Source organism: Olea europaea, chromosome 10 (assembly GCF_002742605.1).
Source record: "Olea europaea var. sylvestris chromosome 10, O_europaea_v1, whole genome shotgun sequence".
In the NCBI taxonomy this organism is placed as follows: Eukaryota; Viridiplantae; Streptophyta; class Magnoliopsida; order Lamiales; family Oleaceae; genus Olea; species Olea europaea.
The window spans coordinates 25,440,082-25,447,821 of record NC_036246.1 but is presented as its reverse complement, the minus strand read 5'-3'; the positions used below and the strand labels follow the sequence as shown (position 1 = coordinate 25,447,821).

General features: G+C 36.1%; 1 long non-coding RNA gene across 1 annotated transcript; it reads left to right on the top strand.

Annotated features, from left to right (window-relative positions):
- The first annotated feature begins 244 nt into the window (after nt 1–244).
- LOC111401627 lies at nt 245–3,725 on the top strand. The gene is made up of 2 exons (XR_002704060.1): nt 245–676; nt 915–3,725. It is a non-coding gene; the product is annotated as an uncharacterized LOC111401627 (long non-coding RNA).
- Nucleotides 3,726–7,740: the final 4,015 nt, after the last annotated feature.

Genomic DNA, 7,740 nt, shown 5'->3' with positions numbered 1-7,740 from the left:
TGGGGGGTAAATGGTAATGGGTTTTAACTTGGGCACGGATCGGTATATTGGGTGTGTGTACTTTTAAATTGAGTTATGAAAACTGAGAGATTCTTCTCTTTATCGTTTTCTGTTTTCGATTTTTCAAAACGGTGAAAACGAGTTATTTCTCTCATTTTTTAAAATGAATTTTGGAAAACAAAAAAAATGTACTAAAAATGCAAAACGTCTTGCGTTTTGAGCGTTTTAATGCTAAATCACAGAAATAACCAAAACACAAAAAACAGCCCTAAATTCCTCCTTCCAAAATTGTGCGTGAGAGAAGCACGAGAGAACCGTTACCTTCTTCGTCAACAATTGACCACCACCCGCCACCTAGACCACCAAACCCTACTACGATTCAAACCCCGTCGCCTCCCTCTTCAACCTCTTGTCATCACCTGGCCACGGAGTTGCCAAAAACAGCCCCAATCACTACCCAAAATCACGCTAACAGTCATCGTTTTTGCCATATTTCGGTCGCCGTCGGCCAGCATTTCAATCAAAGACCATCACCACTCCACTCCTCTCAACCAGGCACATCCAGTACCATCATGGGTCACCTGCAATTTTGTCCAATCGAGTGTGCTTGTGAAAGTTGACCGTGAGTTTTGAAATAGATTCGGCCCCAACAAAATTGATGAAATTTTATTGATAGGTAAGCATTTCGTTTTTTATTTAATTCTTTATGGGTTAATTTTAACGATTTGTGAATTCACATTCTATTACTTCGTCTTTCTACGTCTTTCCCCTATCCCTGCAATTTCTCCTCTTATGTTGTGGAATTGGCAATGAGATTTTCAAAGACATGTATGTCTCTTTGTTCTTTATTGTTGAATTCCATGCTGCTGTTATTGGAATTTTCTGCATTTTGTTTGTGCCTCTTGGTCGGATAGGTGGTGGGACGTTGATATTCGGGAGACTTTGAGGAGTGTGATTAAGAGGCTTGATGACTGATGAGTATTTGAATTTGTGGGATCGGAGACGGGAAAATGTTGGGAGGGCTGATGTGAAAAAGAGAGGTGAGGAGGAAAATGAAGAGTGGGATTGGGAGCGGTGGAGGAAGCATTTTGCTGAGGCCGATAAGCAATAGCGTAGTTATCTCGATTTTGAAGTCACAGTTGGCTTTTGCTACTAATAGAGAGGATTATGGAGATGCTGCTAGGCTCACGGTGGCAATTGCAGCTGCAGCAACAAAATGACACTATTGGCAGAGTAATGTCTCATCTGAAGAAAGCTGTTCAGGAAGAATATTATGGCGATGCAGCTCTTGTATGTGATTATGCTGGTGCTGGATTAGTTGAATAGTGGGCTGGAATTTCAGAAGACAGTAATGACCCTTTGGTTGTATTATTCATATAAGTGCAGAGCATAGGCGATATGCAGCCAGAAGTTATAGTCCTAGTGCAGAGCATGAGCAATATGGTATAAAAGTGCTGCTTACAATACAGAAATCGGATAAGCTAACATATTATAGAGAAATGTCTTGAAGTTCCAACACGTCAAGTAAATCAGATGCGATATTTTCTGTAGTCATTTCTAAAAGAGAACATATTTTACATAAGTTATTTGAAGTCCCATGGATGCAGCCATGTCCACTTAATGCTACTAGTTGCAAACCAGTGTGTAAGAGTAACGACGACGAGATATTGCTCAGTAGCAACAATGGTGGGGGTCTGGTGATGACAATTGTTCAGTGGCTTATAACGGCACTAGCTTAGTCATTGTGGAGGTGAGACGGTGATGAGGGTGGTTCAACAAGCTCATAGACGAAGCACTCTAGTCATGGTGGTTATAGAGGCTCCTTTCTCTTTTTTAAATTATTTTGAGCTTGAGGCTAGAAAGCGGCAATGGTGGCTTTGCGGAGATTCTACTCAGCTCCCCCTACTTGAGATATTTCTTACAAGAAACAATAAAGGCAAGTATAAGCAACAGGCGCCGTTTACTTAAAACGGAGAGGAACTCAGCAGAATCTCTCAATTCTCCCTATTTGAGAATGTCTTGCGGGACATGATTCCTGGTGTGAAAGCCAAGGTTGTGCAAGTAACAACACCAATAAAGGTGGACAGGAAACTAATATCAAAGGCGATTGAACAAATAATAGACGAAGAAGAGGAAATAGTATTATTTCAAATATCTGTCATATAGATTGATGTTGGAGTAAATTCTTTTCTTTATGCAAGTTGTTGTGCAAGCATGATAGTGTTAAGAGTTTGATCTTTTAGAAGGGCACAACATTATGTGCTTGCCAAAATGTAGTGACCAGGTTTACATGATCAAACAAGGAGTAACTTTGCCTTCTAAATCATGGTAGAATCATGCTAAGTGCTCAGAGCATAGTTTGGTCGTTGATATATGTTTTGTTGTGCATGTGGCTTATATAGAGTGGAACACAGGTCCTGGATCAAATGGGTCGATGTCGGCGCGGAGCGGAGCGGAGTGAGCGTTTACTATAGAGTTCTTGAGGATAACTCATATATTTTCTTGATGTTGTACGTGGACGACATGTTAATGGCTGCTAAGAACATGGATGAGGTAGACAAATTGAATCTTTGTTGAGCAGTAAGTTTAATATGAAAGACTTGTGACCGGTTAAGAAAATTCTTGGCATGGAGATCAACAGAAATTGGAAAGCTAGAAAATTATGAGTGTCTCAGAAAAATTATTTGAAGAAAGTGTTAGAAAGGTTTAGCATGTCAGGTGCAAAATCAGTTGCCACACCACTTGCAAATCACTTCAGATTGTCTAATAATCAGTGCCCAAAGAGTGAAGAAGATGTTGCAGAGATGTCAAAGGTACCTTATGTCGGTGCAGTTGGATGTTTGATGTATGCAATGGTGTATACCAAACCAGATTTAGCACATGCAGTCAGTGTGGTTAGTAAGTATATGGCTAATCCTGGTAGAGAGCATTGGAGAGCTGTAAAGTGGATTTTCAGGTACTTGAAAGGTACAATGGAGTGCGGGATCATGTTTGAGAGACAACATGGTGATATTTCAATTCAAGAATATGTAGATGCAGATTATGCAGGGAACTTGGATGATAGAAGGTCCCATACAGGTTATGTTTTCACACTCGCAGGTGGGCCCATATGTTGGAGGTCAATGGTGCAATAACTTGTGGCATTATTTACAACTGAAGCAGAGTGCATGGTGGCAACTGAGGCAGCCAAGAAATTATTGTGGTTGAAAGGGCTTGTCAGGGAATTTGGGATCAAGCAAGATGGAATGAAGCTGTACTGTGATAGCCAGAGCGCCATCTACCTAGCTAAAAATCAGATTTATCATGCAAGAACCAAGCACATTGATGTGAGATTTCATAAGATAAGAGAGTTGGTTACTTCAGGAGAACTATTGTTAGAGAAGGTGCATACCTTAGAAAATGCAACAGACATGATGACAAAGCCAATCACAATGGATAGGTTCAAGCATTGTTTGAACTTAATTAACATCTCTAGGTGTTAGAGAGAATGTGTCCCAACCCATTGGTCCTAGATGGTGTGGTTTTTTCCAGGTTATGTTTTTTTCTCCTAAGGGGTGAATATTCGCCAAGGTGGAAATTGTTGTGCATGTGGCTCATATAGAGTGGAACGCGGGCTTTTTCTGTACAGGCCTTAAAGTCTTATATGGGCCCAGGCTAGGGTTAGTATAAATAATATGTTGTAACCCTATTTTTCACAATTGAATAAAGAAATCTCGCTTCGCTCTCGTGAACGTAGGCACACCGTCGAATCACGTAAAATTCTTGTCTTGATTATCTTTTTTTTTTTTCATCTCTTTAATATTGCGCATAAAATCCAACATGTTTGTTTTATATTCAAAGGGCTAAATTGATTATTTGTCTTGTATAATTATAATATATATAATTTACATGTTTTTTTATTGAATTTTTATTTAATACGTGATAGAGGGTAACATGGCTACAAGGAGTCACTGTCGAAGCCAACGACAATATTTGGGTTTCTTGAATAACCAACTTAAAAATTTATATGTTATGTAATACTATATTAACATTAAAATATTATAATTTATTGAACATTAAAACATTAACGAACGTATTTTCAGCAATTTCAAAATAGGCATTCAAAATACAAAATTCAAAATGAATTTAAAATTCAAAACTACAAAATTGAAACACGAAGAAAACAGCCCTTGAGCCATTCTGAAACTTAAAAAAAAAAAAAAAAAAAAAAAAAACCCCCAAAACAGAAACAAAAAACCACCAAAAATTTTCGATATTCGCAATTGAGTTTGTGCTTGAGTCAATGGCCTCATCTCAGATTTGGCTCTGAATTCATAGGGTTAGGTTGGATGAATTTTTTACTTCATGTCTGCTACAATTAGTTGAAACGATGTACCTATAAAAGAGAATGAAGGTAGGTATTAAAATTTGTCTTGATTTAAAGAATTTGAATCAAAGTGAAGATTATTTGGATGAACTCAAATAAAAAAAATATAATTAAATAGATCCCATTTGGCCCCTTTAAAACTCATCAATTTAATTTAAAATTTTTTCTCTCCTATTTTTAACAACATAATTTTTAATAAAATAATATTCACACAAATCGAAAACTTTTTATTTTTTTACAACCATCCATTTTTTAAAAAAAAAAATACTGTTTTCCCATTATAAATCCAAATAATGGGAGGCCAAATAAGAGCATAGAGTGGTTTATAGCGTAATTATGCTTTGTACTCGTTTGGTAAAGCTTTTGTTTGTTAAAAAGTTTGTGAAGTTTTATTTTTGGTTACTCATTTCATTGAACTCATAACATTTTATGAGAACTACCAACTTTTAGCAAAATCACATTGTCCGTATGTAAAAATGTCTACATGCAGCAGGGCAAGAGAAAGATGAGAGAAATGAAGAGTTTTTAGTTTTCTTTAAATAACCAACAATGCATTGATTAATTGTTGTGCTCGAATTAGAGAAGAAGCAAAATTGTAGAGAGTGCATTAAGTATATACGAGGACCATGGCACATAGCAAAGAGCCAGTGGCAGAGCCATCACCAAGCGATATGGTGTAGCCGCCCGTGCTGGCTCCTTCGAAATTTACAGGTGCAGCATCCCACATAGTTGAAGTTTTCAGACTCGCCACCGTCAAGAGAATTGGGGAAGAAAGATTGGACGGAAGGTGAATAGTTTGTATCTTTTCTTTATTTGGGCCTCTTTTTTAGTTGAACCTTTTTTTAAAGGGAAAATTTCAAAAAAGTCTAAGTATCAGATATTTCAAAATCAAAAAAACAAGTTTCAAGCTTCAAAAATCAATTTTTTATTAAAATTTATCTATGATTTAATTAATTAATTAATTATTTTACTAATTAGATTTATTTAGGTCACAAATCTATATAATTTGGACACAAATTAACAATTTAATTAGTCGCTTATTATTTTTTTTTTTATCACAAATCAGAAATTTTATATCACAAATTATTTTACGTTCACAATTCAAACATTTTGTAGGTCACAGTTTGTTCATTGGTCACAAATCAAAAAATTAATTAGTCATGAATTAATTTTTAGTCACAACTTATCAAATTATTGGTCACAACTTATTTTTCAGTTATAAATCAAAAATTTTATAGGTCACATATTATTTTTTAATTACAAATAAAAAATTTTATAGGTCACGGATTATTTATTGATCACAGAATCAAAACTTCTATTGGTATAATTTGTCACGGTTAGTTTTTCAGTCACAACTTAATCAATTACGAGTCACAGTTACAATTTTTAGGTCACATATTACAAATTGACTAATTATTAGTTACAATCAACCAAATAATTGGTCATCAGTATCCGACCCATCTCATCCCACTCACAACCAACGCCACGACCACCACAATGACCATCATTATCACCGTTATCGACTCGCTACCTCCAAAATATGGAAGCGACCATCACCACCACTTCAACAACCAAAACCAATGCCTCACCGCCATCAACTACCGTACCACTATCACAACTACCTCTATCGCACCACCATCAATACAACAGAAAATTTATAAAAAAAAAAAAAATAAACTGCACACCACCACTACCACTACCACTACCACAACCATCATACCATACACCACCACGCCATTGCCATAAAACTAAAATAACTGATAGCGAACCACAAAAGTAACCAAATCAATGTAAACTATAGATCCAAAACCACCACTACCACCATCGCCTCAGCCATCATCAATCAATAATCACCAATAGAAAAAACACCTAAACCCTAAGCAGTTGTGTATTGTAGGTAGCTCAATCACCCCCAAAAATTGTGTCTCGATAGCCTCGTCCGTTGCAACTGTGTGTCATCTCAATGGTACAGAGAGTGGAGAGAGTGGTTGCAACTATTTTGTCGTCAGTGATGTGCCATCGAAAGGCTGCTAAAAGTGGAGAGAAGGCAATTGAGAGTAGAGAGGAAGATGGGTGAGAAGAAAGGACCACCACCACCACACCACCGCCAACACAACCAACCGTCGTCGCAGCTGCTTGTCGTCAATGATGTGCCCTCGGAACGCTGTTGAAAGGTGACTACTGTCGGGTGAGAGTGGATAGTGAGATGGGTAAGAAGAGAGAGAGAGAGGTGAAAAGAGGAATGAGATATAAATTAATTGGGATTAGTGATAAAAATTTGTATTATAATATTTAATATTTAAATATAAAACATCTTACTTTTGAAATATCAAATTTTTAATCTGATTTTAGAATATTGAATATTTAAAGTATGGTTTTGTGTAATATTCAATTTATTAAAAACAAAAGGCCCGCTGTTACTTAAGTGAATTCAATAGGAACCCAACCCACTGCCCAATTGCCCATAGCCATTTCAATTTCACACCTTCACATGCCATAGTCAGAACTAAAGAAGCCAAATTGCGAAAACTCCCAAATTCCAATTTCCAAACCCTGTATTCTAATCAATTATGTTAGACGTACAAATATTGGTTGACAGAGGAATTTCAGAAATTTAATTTTGCTGATATGGCGTGAAACAAAGGAGGAGACGTGTTGTGAAAATTTTAAAGAAGAGGGCCAAGTTGTTCCAACCTAAATATTTACAATTTTTTTATGTTTTTGTGTTACTTTTGGTGTTATTATGGGATATCAAATAAAATCGAAATATTATATTTTTAATATCATTTCGAAGTGTTCATGACCTAACATTTCATGCCTTCAATGATATACGAAACGGCCAATTGTAACAAATGTTGCAGTGTGTCAAAGTAGGCAATTCAAACTTGTATTCGAGATTTTCGATAATATTCTAACTTTAAAAAATTTTCAACGTTCATACGCTTGTCAAATCCATAAATCATTGGCATCATCTTGAAGCTCGTTTTGAGAACTAATCATAAACATATCGAATAGTTTAAATGAACATAAAAAATAATTAATCGTGCATCAAACGACAGTGTTAAAAGAGGCGAAGAGATTACGAAGAGATGAAGAGTGAATGTTATTAAATACTGCGTTCCCACATCTCGAAGCCCACATGATAGTCCTCACTATGAAACACTAAAATGAACTTTAGTACAAATTTTAAAATGAGAAATATGGAGGGCATCCAATTCCAATAATCACAAATTAATACAGAATGCTCACCGAAATTTGAGGGTACAATTTTCTTGGTTGTTGAATAGTGTCAAAACCCAATTATTGGATATGCCATCAACTCAAAATGAAGCATTCATATTCATATAGTACTTATATTTTGTCGTTTTGTGCCC